Source organism: Bufo gargarizans, chromosome 6, assembly GCF_014858855.1.
Source record: "Bufo gargarizans isolate SCDJY-AF-19 chromosome 6, ASM1485885v1, whole genome shotgun sequence".
In the NCBI taxonomy this organism is placed as follows: Eukaryota; Metazoa; Chordata; class Amphibia; order Anura; family Bufonidae; genus Bufo; species Bufo gargarizans.
This window is the reverse complement of record NC_058085.1, coordinates 329,418,628-329,440,404: the sequence shown is the minus strand read 5'-3', so window position 1 is coordinate 329,440,404 and position 21,777 is coordinate 329,418,628. Positions and strand designations below refer to the sequence as shown.

Below are 21,777 nucleotides of genomic sequence, written 5' to 3'. Positions count from 1 at the left end.
AAGACAGGACAGCACTCGCTCAAAATTGAACGCTGCACGGGAGAGGAGCAACCTCCAATGAACAGTAGAACAACAAATCCCAGCAGCTGTGTCTTTGCAAATGGATTTCTTTTATTTCATTACAGGTTCCCAGAAAATGTCCTATAACCAGGACGCGTTTCGGCATGCAAGCCTTTCTCAACAGGTACCTTAGGGTAGGTTCACTAGAACTGATCCCATAGCTTTCTGTCGGATTGTTCATATTCTTCCCGAGCACCAGTTGTGATGTCAGATGTCAAGTAGCACCAGACCCAAAAAACTGCATGCAGTGCTATCAGTGTATGGACGTCGCACATACATCACTTTTGTCACACTAACATTATGGACACGTAACGAGTCAATGGATTCTGTCAGGATCCCTTTGGATCCCTTGCAAAATATATCCATCATGACACATGTAAAAACAGAAGCCATGGCTTCTGTGTGAACAAAGCAGCAGTCACAGGGTCTGTGTTATAATTGTCAGTAATCTGAGCAATATATGGGGATCATTTTTTAGGCTGATGTCAGACGGCTGCAATACAGCTGCATTTTAACTAGTACAGTATATTATAGAGATAATATCCCGACCCCTATGGTTCTACAATGTAGCGCCAGGGTCCACATATACACTTTAGTCTTTTATATGTCTTGTAAAAAAAAAAACATCAAAGGAACAATCCTTAATGGAATCTCCTTCATTCATTTTTATGGGGTGCAAATGAATTCAAAATGATTGAAAAATGGACACAAAATACAAAGCAGAAAAGATGTTAGCGAGGATGTAACTCAATTCTTAGGCTACTTTCACACTCTCGTCATGGACAGATCCATTCGGATAATAAAACCGTCTGTATCCGTTCAGAACGGATCCGGTTGTATTAGCTTTAACATAGCCAAGACGGATCCGTCTTAAACATCTTTGAAAGTCAATGGAGGACGGATCCGTTTTCTGTTGTTCCAGATTGTGTCAGTGAAAACGGATCCGTCCCCATTGACTTACATTGTGTGTCAGGACGGACCCGTTAGGCTCAGTTTCCAAAGTGGAATGGAGACTGAACTGATGCAAAAATTCTGAGCGGATCCTTTTCCATTCAGAATGCATTAGAATGCAAACTGATCCGTTTTGGACCGTTTCTGAGAGCCCTGAACGGATCTCACAAACGGAAACCAAAACGCGAGTGTGAAAGTAGCCTAACAAATGTCTGGAGCCAGACAAAAGCTCTAAGTCTGGCCTGTCACATGTATATCCTCCACTTATGACAAGTGTCCTCCACATATGACCATACATTGATAAATATATTGTACAGCTGCTGCTAACAAGCCGTACTCCTCCGCTCCACTGTAACACCCTTTTCGAAAAATGTTCTAGGTGTCATGGCAGCCTCAAAAAAAAGTTGCAGTTATTTGATTAATAGGTCACAAATGTCAGTTTTCACAACTCTCCCGAAATCAATTAGTCTCATTGGAATATGGTAGCACATCATGGTTACCACACAACTTCCTAGGATCCAAATTGTGCAAAGGGAGACAACTCTGTAACCTAACAAACCTTGAATGCACGAAGGAACAATCTACAGGCGAAACTCCAAAAATTTGAATATGGTGCAGAGTTCAATTATTTCAGTAATGCAACTTAAAAAGTGAAACTAACATATGAGACTCATTACATGCAAAGCGAGATAATTCAATCCTTTATTTGGTATAATTTGGATGATTATGGCTTCCAGCTTATGAAACCCCAAAGTCACAATCTCAGGTCCCCTTTGCTCAGGGGGTATGGGTTAATTAGCTGACCAGAGTGTGACACTTTAAGCCAAGAATATTGAACCTTTTCACAAAATTCTAATTTTAAGTTGCATTACTGAAATAAATGGACTTTTGCACAATATTCAAATTTTACGAGTTTCACCTGTATGTTTTGCTTGTTTTCAATGTGCTATATCATAGGACACTAGTTATGTACAAGTAACTCCTGAATTTTCTTATATTAAAAACATTACACTATACAGTGATGGCTAACCTCCGGCGCTCCAGCGGTGGCGAAACTACGACTCCCTGCTTGCTACATTCATTTCTATGGAGTTCTGAGAACAGCCAAGCAAGTGTGCATTTTGGGAGTTGTAGTTGTACCACGGCTGGAGTGCCGGAGGTTAGCCATCACAGCTATAGGCCTCATGCACACGACCGTTTTTTTTTTTAAGGTCCGCAAAAACAGGGTCCGTAGGTCCGTGATCCGTGACAGTTTTTTCGTCCGTGGGTCTTCCTTGTTTTTTGGAGGATCCACGGACATGAATGCCATTGAAATGATAGGAAAAAACGGACACGGATCACGGACACGGATCACGGACACGGATGACAATCTTGTGTGCATCCGTGATTTTTCACGGACCCATTGACTTGGATGGGTCCGTGAACCGTTGGCCGTGAAAAAAATAGGACAGGTCATATTTTTTTCACGGGCAGGAAACACGGATCACGGATGCGGCTGCCAAACGGTGCATTTTACGATTTTTCCACGGACCCATTGAAAGTCAATGGGTCCGTGAAAAAAAAACTGAAAACGGCACAACGGCCACGGATGCACACAACGGTCGTGTGCATGAGGCCATAGGCTGTAGATTGTTACTGAAGTACACTAATGTACTGTATGGTGCAGGCCCAGATCTACATAGAGTGGTCTCCTCTCAATATAATTGCCTTATTACACAACCTTACATCACGAGAAAGACTTATCTGAAGCAAGCAGCAATATTCGTTTCAAAGACATAGATACCATAAAACAAGGTTGGTGCATGGAGAGAGGAAGCCTAAGGCCCCCTTCACATATACCAGTTGTGTCCAGCCAGTTGTTTTAGGCTTGGAGCCCAAAGTCTTCAGACCCTTTCACTTTTTTCACTTGTTGTTATGTTGCAGACTTGTGCTAAAATTGTAAAAATTCTAGTTTTTTCCCTATCATTCTGCACTCAATTCCCCTTTAAATGGGGTTGTCTCACTTCAGCAAGTAGCATTTATTATGTAGAGAAAGTTAATACAAGGCACTTACTAATGTATTGTCATTATCTATATTGCTTCCTTCACTGGTTGGATTCATTTTTCTATCAGATTATACATTGCTTGTTTCCATGGTTACGACCACCCTGCAATCTAGCAGCTGTGGCCGTGCTTGCACACTATAGGAAAAAGCACCAGTCTATGTGAGCTTCCATAGTCCCGACCACCAGAGAGGTTGACGATTGCAGGGTGGTTATAACCATGGAAACAAGCAGTGAATAATGTAATGGAAAAATGAATCAAGCCAGCAAAGGAGGCAATATGGACAATCACAATACATTAGTAAGTGCCTTGTATTCACTTTCTCTACATGATAAATGCTATTCTCTGAAGTGAGACAACCCTTTTAACCAAGCTCCCCTAGCTTAAACCCCCTTAATGACCAGACCACTTTTTACAATTCTGCACTACACTACTTTCACAGTTTATTGCTCGGTCATGCAACTTACCACCCAAATGAATTTTACCTCCTTTTCTTCTCACTAATAGAGCTTTCATTTGGTGGTATTTCATTGCTGCTGACATTTTCACTTTTTTGGTTATTAATCGAAATTTACCGAATTTTTAGCAACAAAATGACATTTTTCACTTTTAGTTGTAATTTTTTTTTTAAACTACATTTCTATATAAATTTTTCTTAAAATGTATTGTTCTACATGTCTTTGATAATAAAAAAAAGTTTGGGTAAAAAAAATGGTTTGGGTAAAAGTTATAGCGTTTACAAACTATGGTACAAAAATGTGAATTTCCGCATTTTGAAGCAGCTCTAACTTTCTGAGCACCTGTCATGTTTCCTGAGGTTCTACAAACCCCACAAATGACCCCATTTCGGAAAGTAGACACCCTAAGGTATTCGCTGATGGGCATAGTGAGTTCATAGAACTTTTTATTTTTTGTCACAAGTTAGCGGAAAATGATTTTATTTCTTTTCCTTACAAAGTCTCCTATTCCACTAACTTGTGACAAAAAATAAAAACTTCCATGAACTCACTATGCCCATCACGAAATACCTTGGGGTTTCTTCTTTCCAAAATGGGGTCACTTGTGGGGTAGTTATACTGCCCTGGCATTTTAGGGGCCCTAATGCGTGAGAAGAAATCTGGAATCCAAATGTGTAAAAAATGCCCTGTGAAATCCTAAAGGTGCTCTTTGGAATTTGGGCCCCTTTGCCCACCTAGCCTGCAAAAAAGTGTCACACGTGGTATCGCCGTACTCAGGAGAAGTAGAGCAATGTGTTTTGGGGTGTATTTTTACATATACCCATGCTGGGTAAGAGAAATATCTCTCTAAAAGTCAACTTTTCCCATTTTTTTATACAAAGTTGTCATTATAGAGAGATATTTCTCTCACCCAGCATAGGTATATGTAAAAATACACCCCAAAACACATTTCTCAACTTCTCCTGAGTACGGCGATACCACATGTGTGACACTTTTTTGCAGCCTAGGTGCGCAAAGGGGCCCAAATTCCTTTTAGGGGGGCATTTTTAGACATTTGGATTCCAGACTTCTTCTCACGCTTTAGGGCCCCTAAAATGCCAGGGCAGTATAAATACCCCACATGTGACCCCATTTTGGAAAGAAGACACCCCAAGGTATTCCGTGAGGGGCATGGTGAGTTCATAGAAGTTTTTTTTTTGGCACAAGTTAGCAGAAATGTTTTTTTTTTTTTCTCTCACAAAGTCTCCCTTTCCGCTAACATTGTGACAAAAAGTTCAACCTTTCATGGACTCAATATGCCCCTCAGCGAATACCTTGGGGTGTCTTCTTTCCGAAATGGGATCACATGTGGGGTATTTATACTACCCTGGCATTTTAGAGGCCCTAAAGCGTGAGAAGAAGTCTGGAATATAAATGTCTAAAAAAATGTATGCATTAGGATTCCGTGAGGGGTATGGTGAGTTCATGCGAGATTTTATTTTTTGTCACAAGTTAGTGGAATATGAGACTTTGTAACAAAAAACAAAAATAAAAAAATAATCAATTTCCGCTAACTTGTGCCCAAAAAAATTCTGAATGGAGCCTTACAGGGGGGGTATTCAATGACAGGGGGGTGATCAGGGAGTCTATATGGGGTGATCACCACCCTGTAAAGCTCCATTCAGACGTCCGTATGTGTTTTGCAGATCCGCAGATCCGTGGATCCGCAAAACACGGACACCGCGGATCCGCAAAACACATACGGACGTCTGAATGGAGCCTTACAGGGGGGTGATCAATGACAGGGGGGTGATCAATGACAGGGGGTGATCAGGGAGTCTATATGGGGTGATCAGGGGATTAATAAGGGGTTAATAAGTGACAGGGGGGGTGTAGCGTAGTGGTGTTTGGTGCTACTTTACAGAGCTGCCTGTGTCCTTTGGTGGTCGATCCAAGCAAAAAGGGACCACCAGAGGACCAGGTAGCAGGTGACTGTCCCAGCCACTGAACAATGATGCTGCCACCACCAAGCTTCACTGTAGGGATGGCCTTGGCAGTTGACGAGCAGTTCCTGGTTTTAGACAGGGTTGTGTCTTTCCAAATTATGTCGAATCCCTTGAATTTACCACAGGTGGACTCTAGTCAAGGTGTACAAACATCTCAAAGATGATCAAGAGAAATAGAAGGCCACCAGAGCTACACGTCAAGGGTCATAGCAAAGGGTCTGAATACTTCTATCCATGCAAAATTAAAGTTTTTTTGCAAACATTTCCACCTTGTCTTTATGGGGTATTGAGTGCAGACTGATGAGGGAAATGTATTTTTTTAGCACATAATTATTTTTATTTTTTTAAGTGAAAGGGTCTGAAGACTTTCTGAATGCATTGTATATGTGTAGTATGCCTTAGTGCACAGGTCCACCTTCCATACACTTATAACACTGGACTAATTAGATATTCGGTTATCCTGAAGCTGTGCTCCAGACACAGGACAGGAAGGAAGGGCCCTTTTACATGGACCAAAGATCAGGGGAATTATCGGGGACGAACATTCATATGAATGCTGATTCTCAATAACTAAAATCGTTGTTTGTGGCCAGGACTCTGCCATGTCTAAACATGGATGCCCTGTCCACAAACAATCTGTATGGGGATGAACGATTGCAGTTCATCCCCATACAAAGAGAATGATTACTGCATTAAATGCTCAAAAATTTGGCAATGATCAGGGGTGAACTGGCCATTCCTCATCACTGCCCTTTTTCCTACTTTTGACAGTACATACAGTACAGACCAAAAGTTCGGACACGCCTTCTCATTCAAAGAGTTTTCTTTATTTTCATGACTATGAAGGCATCAAAACGATGAATTAACACATGTGGAATTATATACATAACAAAAAAGTGTGAAACAACTGAAAATATGTCATATTCTAGGTTCTTCAAAGTAGCCACCTTTTGCTTTGATTACTGCTTTGCACACTCTTGGCATTCTCTTGATGAGCTTCAAGAGGTAGTCACCTGAAATGGTCTTCCAACAGTCTTGAAGGAGTTCCCAGAGATGCTTAGCACTTGTTGGCCCTTTTGCCTTTACTCTGCGGTCCAGCTCACCCCAAACCATCTCGATTGTGTTCAGGTCCGGTGACTGTGGAGGCCAGGTCATCTGGCGCAGCACCCCATCACTCTCCTTCATGGTCAAATAGCCCTTACTTTCAAAGTTTTCCCAATTTTTCGGACTGACTGGCCTTCATTTCTTAAAGTAATGATGGCCACTCGTTTTTCTTTACTTAGCTGCTTTTTTCTTGCCATAATACAAATTCTAACAGTCTATTCAGTAGGACTATCAGCTGTGTATCCACCTGACTTCTCCACAACGCAACTGATGGTCCCAACCCCATTTATAAGGCAAGAAATCCCACTTATTAAACCTGACAGGGCACACCTGTGAAGTGAAACCATTTCAGGTGACTACCTCTTGAAGCTCATCAAGAGAATGTGCCAAGAGTGTGCAAAGCAGTAATCAAAGCAAAAGGTGGCTACTTTGAAGAACCTAGAATATTACATATTTTCAGTTGTTTTACACTTTTTTGTTATGTATATAATTCCACATGTGTTAATTCATAGTTTTGAGGCCTTCAGTGTGAATCTATAATTTTCATAGTCATGAAAATAAAGAAAACTCTTTGAATGAGAAGGTGTGTCCAAACTTTTGGTCTGTACTGTATGTATATTTAAACACATATATGATCCGTCATAATATCAATTGCCCTCTTGAGTGAAGTCTATTCATCTGTCTCTCAGTTATTTTGGTATCCATGATGGCTGTCAGACAGTTATTTTATATCTACTAGCACTGTATGGAAAGTTTAGGGTTGATACTTCTCATTCCCTTAGGTCCGGGAGATCTACCTGGGTCTGCACCCATGTTAATGTGTAGTGTGTAGCTGTGCTACAGTGAGTACTTACATGTGAAAGCTCCTTAGAGCTGGGCCCAAGCTCAGAGAACATTTATCTCTGAGACAATCTGCAAGGCTGTGCATTGGAGTCAGTCAGCAAGGTATTGTGCATGAGAGACCTTACTGCTGTGAGAGAAAGCACCCTGCCACACTTGGAGAATGTTTAGCCAGCTGCGTCTTAAATCTGCACCCCTCAGCTGGGTGAATTTGCAGAAACATTAACAAAGAACTTCATTGCCAGCCTAAGATTCTCTAGACTCTCTAGAGAGACTTTAGAGAGAGACAAAAAGAAGCAGTACTGCAACCACCATCATTGCTGTTGTCCACATGGTACACTGTTATCTACTTGGAACTGTGCCTTGTTACTTTCGGATGTACTACTACTCCTGTTATGAACTTTAGTAAAGAGAGACTTATTTATTTCCTGGCCTGGTTACTGACTTCACCGCTCACTGTCCACTGCATTTGCTCTCCTGCCTTGCACCCAGACCAACACCTAACACCAAGGGCACCGCACCTACCACCAGTTAGGAGCCTTAACACCAGGGTGTGCTCTGAGGGAAGAAAGGGTGCCAGTCATCCCCATAGGGGAGATTGTCACTGTGATCTGTGAGTATTACAACCACCCTCATGGCCACAACCACCACTCCCATCTTCCACACACTCTCCAGCAGACCACTGTAAGGCTTCCTGTACACGAATGTGGGCTGCCCGTTGCCGTATTGCGGACCACATTTGCGTATCCGCAATACACGGGCGCCGTTCCATGTGCATTCCGCATCACGGATGCGGACCCATTCACTTCAATGGGTCTGCAAATCGGGAGATACGTAATGGTGCGGAACGAAAGCACGGAACTGAACCCTACGGAAGCACTACGGATTGCTTCCGTCTGTTTTCGTCCCGTACTTCCGTTCCGCAAAAAAGATAGAACATGTCCTATCTTTGCGGAACGGCCGGATCGCGGACCCATTAAAGTTAATGGGTCTGCGATCTGCTGCGGCTGCCCCACGGTCGGTGCTCGTGCATTCGCAGCACGGCCACAGGGCTCGGAGGCCTAAATAACACAGGCAGCCCATGCAGCTGCTGTAAGGGCCTTGGAGAGAGGAGTCCAGGACATATGCTTGACTGCTTTGCTCCCTCCCCCCAGTCTGATCTGCCTGTGTAACTGAGAAGCTTCAATGCAGTTCTGTTCATGGATCAGGTCGTTTTATGATAAATGGGATCCACAAGGATATGTGGCTGCATCTATGGCTGCAGGGGCCTCCTATAAGAACTCTTTAATGAGTCAAATATTAATACAATCTTCCGACAGATAAGCTGCACCCTAGAAATATACAGAGTGCAGAAGCTGAGTGGCTATTGGCCTGCCCGTGGCTCATCGTAGTATCCCATTTACTGATAAATCCCTGTCAAGATAAATTAGTGAGAGGCTGAACTTCGTTTGACTCTGCAATCTCTTTGCATCGGTTTGTCAAAGGCGTCACAACACCACTCTGTCCTCTTGTTAACATTTAGATGATGGGGTTGGCGCTAGGCCCAGGCCCGGCCACTTCACACTTGCCTGTACATGGATATGCAGAAAATCTGTGAACCAAAATATTATGTGCCGTCCTCTACGACTAATCCTCTGAATGGCAGCAGGTTGTCCTAGCGCTGTCCACTCCATCTCCTGCTCATCGGTGTGCAGCCACTTTTGTAGAATAGTAGGTGTTCTGGTCTGAAGCTGCCGGTGAGCACTTTCACACAGGAGAGGTTATGCCAGGATTGGTGCCATAATTCCCTTTCAGGACAGGGTGTGGAAGTGAGCAAAAAAGTTGTGAACTATTAGTAGTATTGTGGTGCACTATGCACAAAATTCTTAAAAAGACTGGAAACACACAGTTTTTATGTCGTTTTTGTCTGCCAAAGCCTGAACTGGACAGCAGGAAGGAAATGTTTAAATGGGTTTTATATGTTTGGGGACCTTTTGGGCATTTCCCTCCCCCTCCTCCCCTCCATGGCCAGGACTGTGGAGGAAAGCATACTCACCTGCCCCCTGCATCCCCTTGTGTCATGAGACCCACTGACATGAAGCAAAGGGGACGTGTCAGTGGTGCAGTCAGTGATTGGCTGCCGGATAGTGACACAGCGGGGAGCGGAGCACTGCAGTTACCGCAGAGAAGCAAAGGAGCGGGAACTCAGCGGCGGGAAGCAGGTAGGTATGCTTCTCTCGACAGTGCGGGGAAGGTGGGCGGGGAGGGAAGTGTCTGCCCAAAAGGCCTCGAAGATGTGAAAAAAAATTCAAAATCGGCAACAAAAACTGCATGTGTGATTGCAGCCTGTTTTGCATTCCGCCCTCGAATTCCGTTATAACGAAACCGATGACGGAATTCCCTAACGTAACGAGACCTACAGCCAACACTAAACGCACTTTTTGATGTCTGCACAAGCCTATTATCCGGGGAGAATCTTTACGAATGTAATCAGAATATAAGGTTCATGTAGGAAGCTGTGGATCTGTGGACCTTTAGCAAATCTCATCCACGAGCTGCTGAAAAAAATCTGCAGCGAAGTGTTGAAATATTGGCCTGCAGTGGAGATATTAAATCTGCAGCATGTCAATCTATGCTGCGAATTTCCACTGCGTTGCACTGCAAACCCACAGCAAATCTGCAGTAAAAGTACACATGTAAGGCCTAGTTCACATAAACGTATGGCTTTTATAGTTTTTTGCGGTCCGTTTTTCACGGATCCGTTGTTCCGTTTTTCCATTCCGTTTTTCCTTATGCCATGTACAGTATACAGTAATTACATAGAAAAAATTGGGCTGGGCATAACATTTTCTGAAAAAACGTAACGATACAGAAGACATACGGATGCATTTCCGTATGTGTTCCGTTTTTCTTGTGGACCCATTGACTTGAATGGAGCCACGGAACGTGATTTGGGGCCAAATATAGGACATGTTCTATCTTTCAACGGAACGGAAAAACGGAAATACGGAAACAGAATGCATACGGAGTACATTCCGTTTTTTTTTGCGGAGCCATTGAAATTAATGGTTCTGTATACGGACCGTATACGGAACACAAAAAAACGTCCCGTACACTCGCAAAAAAAAAACGTTCGTGTGAACTAGGCTTAAGTCGTGAGGATTTTGGCGAGAATTTTACTGCAGATCAGATTTTTTTGCTGCATCCTACATCCTTTCTGTTCCGTTTTTCCGTATGGCATATACAGTATACAGTAATTACATAGAAAAAATGGGTCTGGGCATAACATTTTCAATAGATGGTTCCGCAAAAACGGAACAGATATGGAAGACATACGGATGCATTTCCGTATGTGTTCAGTTTTTTTTGCAGACCCATTGATTGAATGGAGCCACAGAACATGATTTGCGGGCATCAATAGGAATTCCGTTTTTTTTATGCGTATACGGTGAAAAGCATATAAATCCACACGGAAATTCTTCACTCATGTCACACACAAAGGCCTCAAAAAATGCATGACATGCTTAGCATTTTTGTAGCCTTTTTTAGGTGTTTTGTGAAATTGTTGCCCATATGATCTGTTTTACCACATGGCATTTATTGAAATTTTTAAGGGAAAGAATGTACCCTCTTCATCTGCACAGCTGCATGGAAAAAATGTCGGCAAAAAAAACTCCATACCAAGAACGCCATGAAGAAATGACTAAACCACCTGAGCATACTGCAATTTCAAAAAGACACCACTGACCCAAAAATGCAACCGAAGGGTGAAAAAAAACTAAGAAACACCTGTTTCTCCTGCATTTAATATTTCCATAGTCTTCCAAGCAACAGCTGGAGCCGATGTTTTCTGACTAAAAATGCTTCAAAAAGTGTCAAATAATTGCAGAACCCCTCAAAAACACCACCAAAATGTATTTCTGGCACCTGCCACTATATACTAATTAGCTCTTAACTGAAATGTAGGCCTCATGCACACGGCTTGCGGGCACAGGTTGTGTGTAGTGTTGAGTGAACTTGTGTTTTAAGTTCGGCATCTAAAGTTTGGGTTAATAACCCGAACCCGAACTTTAGACGCCGAACTTAAAACACAAGTTCGCTCAGCACTAGTTGTGCATCAAGGATCACAGATCTGTTCAAGTTGAATGGGTCTGGATCCGTCGTGGCAGCCACACGGATAGTGCCCATGCATTGGGGACTGCAAACTGTGCTGCCCAATGCACGGAACGGCCAAGCAACGGCCGTGTGCATGCCAAGCAACGGCCGTGTGCATGAGGCCTTGATCTCAAATTTCCACTGTCAGTGGAAAAACAAGGATGTCTTCAAAAACACATTGAAATCAATAGATATGTGGAGAAACATCCACACGTGTGAATAAGTCCTAACACCAGAAGGACATTACCCCTGGTGGGATGTGAACCTGCACCCAGTACTGCGCACATCCCCAAGTAGAGACCCTAAAAGAACTTCTCATGTACAGAACTTCAAAACCAGGTTTATGTGAAAAATACAGGGCATCTATTCAATTAATGGACCACTCATTTAAATACTGCCATGTTGGTGAGGTGTAAAACCCCTTAAAGGGGATATCCTATGACTAATGTAAAAAATGAGAATCAGACATAATATAGTACATGGCAATCTCTTTCTAACAAAGCTAGAACCAGCCCTGTACCTCACATGGATCCAGAGATCTCCCCATTCATTGCTCCAATTGCTGTGTTAAATGTACTTCAAGCTGGCAGTGTGCTTTTTCAAAGGGTGTGTCCTTTCTGCTGCAGCTGGTGGCATTGAAGGATGCAACTGATCATGTTCGTCCACCTCTGTGAGGTGGACAGAGAATTTATAGAACTGAGAAACAGAAGATGGCTTTACAGATAGATTTCAGTGAATACGGGCTTGTTCACCGTGCCGCGTTTTGCAGTTTGCAAATTGTGGATCTGCAAAACACAGATGCCGCTTGTGTGCCTTCCACAATTTGCGGAACGGACGGCCCTTTATGGAAATGCCTATTCTTGTCCGCAAAACGGACAAGAATAGGACATGGCGTATAATTTTTGTGGTGCCACGGAACGGAGCAATGGATACGGACAGCCCACGCGGAGTGCTATCCGCATCTTTTGCAGCCCCATTGAAGTGAATGGGTCCGCACCCGAGGCGTAAAAAATGTGGCTTGGATGCGAAACCAAACCACGGTCGTGTGAATGAGCCCTAACTCAGTAGCTATACTAAATTTTTAATTACATGCAATTACAAAAGTATTGAGATCCAGGGGCTGGTTTGAAAACTGTAGCATATTTTTCGCTATGAAACAGAATAACTTCTTGCCTTTTTTATGTCACCTGATTTTAGTTTCTGTGGCATTTCTTCAGTTGTGCGTTTGAACCATAGCGTCTTTTTTCATACAATTTTTCCCTCATAGAGAAGGTAAATCCAATACACCTGAAAAGCACCAAGGGCTACAGAACATGTTTTTATTTTTTTTTAAACGAAGCCAGAGAGACAAAACCGCCACCAAATGAGCAAAAAACGTCAGTAGCAGAAAAAAAGAATGCTTGTGTGTCCTGTGTTTCATATTTCCCATAGACCTTCAGTTAACAATTGGAGCTGGTGTTTTTACCCAAAAAATAAAAAAAAAGTCAAAAAATAAAAAAAAAGCACAAAAAATTAAAAAGTGCAGAAAAATGCCAGCAAAAATCTACTTGTGAAAGTCCCCTTCAGCTATTGCCTATATCTATATTCTTTGCCCACACGATAGACATGAAATTCTGACATTTATGGATTAAACATTCATTACTTATCAGCAAACAGCAGGTTAAAAAAAAGCTGTGAAGTGGTGTAGCAAAACCGTATGAAAACTGACATTTTAGTCAATGAGCTCAAAGACAGAATCAGAGGCAATTAAACAGCTGCTAGATCTAAGTGCCCTGAATTTGGCAGGGAAGGCGTCATACAGCACAGTACATAAAACACAGCCATAAATCACCGTGCATTTTTGTGACTTCCCTTTTGTGCTGCACAATGGTAAAAGGGGAAAACATTGTTTTAAGTGAGTCTATTTTCTAAATGAGTGAACATTGTTATTGCAGGTATATAAGTGCGGCACCATTATCCATCCTCACTCTTGGAATAACATTGTTTCCATTTTCTGCCAACACTTAATTGTGTGTTTGCATCTTCTCCATAACAATCCAATAGAATGAATACTGATTGTTTCCAGGCCTGATCTGCATCTCTCCTATATATAAGATAGATAGATAGATAGATAGATAGATAGATAGATAGATAGATAGATAGATAGAAGATAGATATGAGATAAATATAAGATAGAGAGATATGAGATAGGTATAAGATAGAGAGATAGATATGAGCTAGATATATGATAGATAGATAGATAGATAGATAGATAGATAGATAGATAGATAGATAGATACGAGATAGATATAAGATAGAGAGATAGATAAATAGATACAAGATAAATATAAGATAGATAGATAGATAGATAGATAGATAGATAGATAGATAGATAGATATGAGATAAATATAAGATAGATAGATAGATAGATATGAGCTAGATATAAGATAGATAGATAGATAGATAGATAGATAGATAGATAGATAGATAGATACGAGATAAATATAAGATAGATAGATAGATACGAGATAAATATTAGATAGATAGATAGATAGATACGAGATAAATATTAGATAGATAGATAGATAGATAGATATGAGATAAATATAAGATAGATAGATAGCGGACATTGTCTGACCGTCTTGTCACGGATGTCATCGCGGACACAGATGAGTGAATGAGGCCTAACATTTACAATGATGTCGAAAATCCCAAGAAAATCAAACTGTTTTCAAGGTAACGTACAAGCCAATAAATCAAAGTGAATTAACAGCGGACAACCTCTCAATGGTCTGTGAAATGTACAATTATCTAGAAGGGGAAGCATGTAGCTGTGGGCATTGATTTGGGTGGAGCAGCAGTTTATGCAAGATTAATCATTTACCAATATACATTTAGGGTAAATTCACACGAGGCAGATTTGTTACCAAAATCTCCATCCGGGTGGTACACTACATCAAGAATAGTGATACCGTATACATGACAATCATAAATCTATGTAATATATGGCAGAGTCTCCTATATAAATATGTTCGATATCCCTATGTAGGACAAGGGAGTCACTACCAGGGAAGTAGCAACAGTCAGAACTGCAAATATAGCTGGACCATATGGAAACCATGTGAAACCATGGCGCCTAGCGGAGTTCTGACCAGGAAAACAATAATGAACATATACAGGGGAGACTTACCAAGCAAAGTAGTGTATCCAGACCGGGATGGCGTTACCCCAACGCGCGTTTCGGAGTGCCTTCGGCGTGCCCCCTGACGAAGGCACGCCGAAACTCACGTTGGGGTAACGCCATCCCGGTCTGGATACACTACTTTGCTTGGTAAGTCTCCCCTATATATTCTGACTGTTGCTACTTCCCTGGTAGTGACTCCCTTGTCCTACATAGGGATATCAAACATATTTATATAGGAGACTCTGCCATATATTACATAGATTTATGATTGTCATGTATACGGTATCACTATCCTTAATGTCGTGTACCACCGGGATGGTGTTTTTTTCCTGCTGCTATTTCTTTTTAACATAACGTCTTATATGTATGTAATGATGTTATTTAATAAAGCTTATACACTTTTTTGCATTTGTACCTTTGGCTTCGGTTCTTGTAGGTCGTTGTTTTGTTATAGGAGCTGGTACTTTTTTGTACTCTATAATAGTTGACCCCCTTTATATTGCCGCAACATGTGTTGTATCGACTCATTGTAGTTTTGGCATGGGAATCAACGTTGGTCTTATATCGGTATTATTATACACAGATAAACCCTAATCTTTTGAGACATTTTTCTTTAGCCTCTTCCCGACCTCTGCTGTACGTGTACGACAGAAGTCGGGTCTATAAAGGTTATGCCCGCTCCAGAGTGCAGCGGGTGCCATAGCCACTGCGTTTCTGCTGTTTTAGGGAGTCTTCACGCGCTGTGGATTTCGTTGCAGAATTTTACCTGACTCAAAACCAGTTCTATCCACCTGAATGGCCCATGTAATTGCCGACCTATCCAAATAAATGGAACTGATTTTCAGTCGTAGAAAATTCTGCAACATAATCAGCGGCGTGTGAAGGGACCCTAAAACAGCAGACAGCTGGGACTAATGTTTGCGATTGGCAATAACACCATTTACAGACATTTAACCCCTCATACACCATGGTCAACTGTGACCAATTGTGTCTGTGAGGGCTTTCCTTTGGATCGCTGCACTCACAGGGCTTCTGTCACGTATGTACTGAGACATACGGACGTCCCGGCGACAGTGAGTGGCAGGAGATCTGTGAGACTGGCAACACATGGTTTGATCTGACAGGTTTTCCTTTTGGATCAATAGGTGTCTGTGTTGTTTCTGGTAATGGACGCTCCCCTTGACTCCAGGTGTTGCTTATGTGGTCATTTAACCTTCCTTATTTATAGTTGCTTCTCCTACTATACTGTGCGGTTTATAGGTTCTGTGCCTGTGGATTGTTTGTGGTTGGACCTCAGCTGAGTTCCTGGTGCTTCCATAGCCTCTTTCAAGTTAAGTCTTTCCTTTCCCTTTTTGTATTTTATTTGGGTTCTGTGTGTTGCATTTTCCTATTGTTTGTATTAGGCCTGAAAGAGACTCCTGTTCGTTCTTCCTTTTGGAGGAATGGGTAGTCTCGTCCCTGCCATTAGTACCAGGGTCCTATAGGGTTAGATTGGACTTTAGATATTCCTGCGTATGAACTTATCTACCTTTGGGGTCTGTTCATACTGGTAGTCAGTCAGGATTTTGGTTAGGGTTTTCACTAGGAGGTGTCCATCTTCCTTCCCTAGTTCTCAGGCCTGATTCCCTGTCCCCCCCCCCCTTCCCTCCTATGCTAGGTGTGGTGTTTCCTTCCCACACCAAAGTGGGACAGCTTCATTGTACTGATATCGGAGAAGCTGTTCAGTGGCTGTGGTAGCCTTAGTCTCTCTGAAGGATCTGAGGCTACCACAGCAATGTAATGGAACTCCTATAGGCTGCAATGGTAATTCATTTCTGTCCATGGGACCAGCGATCTAATGATTGAATGTTTATTTTCCCTAAGGGGACTCAATATGAGTGTATAACAATTTTTAAGAATTAAAAGTTTTTAAAAATACAAAAATAAAATCTAAATGTTTAAAAAATTCAAATCATCCACCTTTCCCCATAATAAAAATGAAAAAAAGATTAGTAGCATTGCCGCATTCTAAAATATCTGAATTATTAAAGTATAAATGACTTTATCCTGTATGGTGAACACTGTAACAAAAAAAAAAAAGTCAGATGTCGCTTTACCTCTCAAACAAAAATTGAATAAAAAGTTATCAAAAATAAATTAATGAAAACTACAGATTACCCTGTAAAAAATTAGCCCTCACACAGCTCCATAGACGCAAATATAAAAATGTTATGGGGGCCAGAATAAACATTAGTTAGTTTTTTTCAATATTAAAAAACAAGAGAAACTATATAAATGTGTTATCACTGCAATCATACTGACCCAGAGAATTAGGGTAACAGGTCAGTTTTATGGCATACGGAATGCCATAACAACAAAACCCCAAAATTACTATGGCAGAATTGCATTTCTTTCCAATTCTACCCCATTTGGATTCCCCTTACATTGTATGCAATATAACATGGCACTCCCATCGGCACCCCTGCCGATCAGCTGTTTGAGAAGACCTCAGTACAATGGCTATTAAAAAAAGTGTAAAAAGTAATGGATCTGGGAAGGCAGGGAGTATAAAAAGGAGAATGGAACGTTACAATGGCAGTCAGGACTTTAAATATGGTGCCGACTCGCTCGTCCAGTGGGCAGCATAGCAGCCGGGTGCCTGATGCTCTCATCACCTTGCTTCACGGCATCTCATGTACTAACCTACCTCTCTCTTTTTTCTGTTATTTTTAACATGTTGTAATAAAATTTATATATTTTTGGTAATATGAGCTCTCTTCTCATTTGTTTCTGCTATTTCACTCGGGAGCTTTTACCGAGTTACACTTTAGGTGTATCCCCTGTGGCTATCGAGGGTGGGCACTGTTCCTTACCCGCCCTGGGGATACCCTGGGTCATTTTTGTTTATCTGATTAAATGATAACGTCAGTTGCACATATTTAAGCCTTCAGATCCCGTGGTCAACTGTGACCACGGCATCTGTGCAGTTAAAGACCAGGAGTGCGTGCTCTAGGCTGTGCTCCGGCTCTCCCCTGCGAGGATTGGGGAAGCCGGATGCAGTGTGCAGCTGCCCTTGTACTCAGGAGTGGTACAGAGCTGCCCCACACAAGTTCCTATGGAGAGTCTGCCTGTGGCAGGGCTCCATAGGAACATAGGAGGTCATTTATAACCTAGGGGTAAAAAAATTGGCATATATCTGGCGCAGATTCTATCACACGTCATGGTGTGGCAGAATCTGTGACTTCTTCTCCGCTCACGCCAGGTCTAAAACAGGGGGCGTGATGTGGATGGTAAGGGGGCTGGCCAGCAGGCTTATCTTATTCATCATTTTCTATTCATGGTTTAGGTTTACATAATGTTCTAAATGTAAGACATAAAGGAAGCTGTCTAACGTTTAGAATTAGATGCACTGAAGTTATGTAAAGTCCGGCACCTCTACATAACTTTCGCGATCCACCACCAGCTATAGGGCTTATTAAGACCTTTATCTTTTTACACCCTGTCACTGGCCAGGTGTAATAGGAGTACAAACATGGCAGACCTGGGGGCCTTCAATAAGCCCCTGGCTGCCATGAAAACTGCTCAGCACTCTGTAGCTGCATCATACAGTAGAAACCAGAAGTTTACATACACTACATAAAAAGACATCTATGCATGTTTTTCTCAATATCTGACATGAAATCAGAATAAACCTTTCCTGTTTTTGGTCAACTAGGATTACCATTATTATGATTATTTGCCAAATGCCACAATAATGAGAGAGAGAATGTTTTAAGGCATTTTTATTACTTTCTGCAATGTCAAAAGTTTACATACACTAAGATTACTATGCCTTTAAACAATTCTTGCCCATATGATGCAGTCATGTGTTTGGAAGCTTCTGTTAGGTTTGTTGGCAACATCTGAGTTAATTAGAGACACACCTGAAACACACTGCTTCTTTGTGTAGCATCATGGGAAAGTCTAAAGAAATCAGCCAAGATAAAAGATATCAGGAAGAGCATTGTGGACTTACACAACCGTGGGTGCAATTTCAGGATTCCTGAAGGTGCCTCATTCATCTGTACAAACAATTATATGTAAGTACAAACAAGATGGGAATGTCCAGCCATCATACCGCTCAGGAAGGAGATGGGTTCTGTGTCCCAGAGATGAACGTGCTTTGGCCCGACGTGCATATCAACCCAAGAACAAAAGCAAAGGACCTTGTGAAGATGATGGCGGAAGCTGGTAAGATTGTGTCAATATCCACAGTGAAACAAGTGCTGCATTAACATGAGCTAAAAGGCCACTCCACCAGGAAGAAGCCATTACTCCAAAAGAAACATAAAAAAGCCAGATTAATGTTTGCAAATGCACACAGGAACATTTTTGGAGACATGTCCTGTGGTCTGACGAAACTAAAATTGAACTTTTGAGTCATAAGGACCATTGTTACGTTTGGAGGAAAAATGAGAAGCTTGGAAGCCATCCCAACTGTGAAACACGTGGGTGGCAGCATCATGTTGTGGGGTTGTTTTGCTGCAGGAGGGACTGGTGCACTTCACAAAATAGATGGCATCATGAAGAAAGAAGATTATGTGGAAATACTGAAGCAACATCTCAAGACATCAGCCAGGAAGTGAAAGCTTGGGCGGAAATTGGTCTTCCAAATGGACAATGACCTGAAGCATACTGCCAAACTAGTTACAAAGTGGCTTAAGGATAACAAAGTCAATGTTTTGGAGTGGCCATCACAAAGCCCTGATCTCAATCCTATTGAAAATTTATGGGGAAAGCTGAAAAGGCAGGTGTGAGCAAGGCGACCAACAAACATGGCTCAGATTTACCAGTTTTGTCAGGAGGAATGGGCCCAAATTCCGACCAACTATTGTGAGAAGCTTGTGGAAGGATATCCAAAACGTTTGACCCAAGTCATACAGTTTAAGGGCAATGATACCAAATATTAATGAAATGTATGTAAACCTTTGACTTTTCAGAAAGTAATTCAAATGCCTTAAAACATTCTCTCTCTTATATTATTATGGCATTTGGCAAATAATAATAAATATGGTAATCCTAATTGACCAAAAACAGGAAAGGTTTATTCTGATTTCATGTCAGATATTGAGAAAAACATGCACATGTGTACAAACCGGATTCCAAAAAAGTTGGGACACTATCCAAATCGTGAATAAATACTGAATGCAATGATGTGGAGGTGCCAACTTCTAATATTTTATTCAGAATAGAACATAAATCACGGAACAAAAGTTTAAACTGAGAAAATGTACCATTTTAAGGGAAAAATATGTTGAATCAGAATTTCATGGTGTCAACAAATCCCCAAAAAGTTGGGACAAGGCCATTTTCACCACTGTGTGGCATCTCCCCTTCTTCTTACAACACTCAACAGACGTCTGGGGACCGAGGAGACCAGTTTCTCAAGTTTAGAAATAGGAATGCTCTCCCATTCTTGTCTAATACAGGCCTCTAACTGTTCAATCGTCTTGGGCCTTCTTTGTTGCACCTTCCTCTTTATGATGCGCCAAATGTTCTCTATAGGTGAAAGATCTGGACTGCAGACTGGCCATTTCAGTACCCGGATCCTTCTCCTACGCAGCCATGATGATGCAGTTGTGATTGATGCAGAATGTGGTCTGGCATTATCTTGTTGAAAAATGCAGGGTCTTCCCTGAAAGAGATGACGTCTGGATGGGAGCATATGTTGTTCTAGAACCTGATTATATTTTTCTGCATTGATGGTGCCTTTCCAGACATGCAAGCTGCCCATGCCACACGCACTCATGCAACCCCATACCATCAGAGATGCAGGCTTCTGAACTGAGCGTTGATAACAACTTGGGTTGTACTTGTCCTCTTTGGTCCGGGTGACATGGCGTCCCAGATTCCCAAAAAGAACTTCGAATCGTGACTCGTCTGACCACAGAACAGTCTTCCATTTTGCCACACTCCATTTTAAATGATCCCTGGCCCAGTGAAAACGCCTGAGCTTGTGGATCTTGCTTAGAAATGGCTTCTTCTTTGCACTGTAGAGTTTCAGCTGGCAACGGCGGATGGCACGGTGGATTGTGTTCACTGACAATGGTTTCTGGAAGTATTCCTGAGCCCATTCTGTGATTTCCTTTACAGTAGCATTCCTGTTTGTGGTGCAGTGTCGTTTAAGGGCCCGGAGATCACGGGCATCCAGTATGGTTTTACGGCCTTGACCCTTACGCACAGAGATTGTTCCAGATTCTCTGAATCTTCGGATGATGTTATGCACAGTTGATGATGATAGATGCAAAGTCTTTGCAATTTTTCGCTGGGTAACACCTTTCTGATATTGCTCCACTATCTTTCTGCAAAACATTGTTGGAATTGGTGATCCTCTACCCATCTTGGCTTCTGAGAGACACTGCCACTCTGAGAATCTCTTTTTATACCCAATCATGTTGCCAATTGACCAAATTAGTGTTAATTGGTCTTCCAGCTCTTCGTTATGCTCAAATTTACTTTTTCCAGTCTCTTATTGCTACTTGTCCCAACTTTTTGGGGATTTGTTGACACCGTGAAATTTTGAATCAACGTATTTTTCCTTTAAAATTATACATTTACTCGGATTAAACGTTTGATCTGTCATCTACGTTCTATTACAAATAAAATATTGACATTTGCCATCTCCACATCATTGCATTCAGTTTTTATTCACGATTTGTATAGTGTCCCAACTTTTTTGGAATCCGGTTTGTATTTTTATATAGTGTATGTAAACTTCTGGTTTCAACTGTAGGTGGCCCACTATATCTAACCACTTAGATGCCATGCTTCCTATTGACTGCATTATCTAAGGGATTCATTTGCAAAGACTGGACTTTTCACTTTCATTTCACACCTGTTTTGTATAATAGTCAACTAAAAGTCAACTACATAAATAATATTCAACTAAAAATCAACTACACAGCTCAATTCATTGTGCAGTGGCCAATGCTCTGTAGTACAGTGCCGTACAGAACCATGTGCATGGCGCCTAAAGTTGTATGAATAATTATGAGATGATCATATGAGCAGTGACACATC

The 21,777-nt window shown here is 41.7% G+C and overlaps 1 long non-coding RNA gene across 1 annotated transcript in view; it reads left to right on the top strand.

Moving 5' to 3' along the window:
• Positions 1 to 123: 123 nt before the first annotated feature.
• LOC122941037 overlaps positions 124 to 21,777 on the top strand; it is a 47,145-nt gene continuing 25,491 nt past the window's right edge. Inside the window, exon 1 of the long non-coding RNA XR_006390409.1 lies at positions 124 to 194. This is a non-coding gene — a long non-coding RNA (uncharacterized LOC122941037). The remainder of the gene's footprint in view (positions 195 to 21,777) is intronic.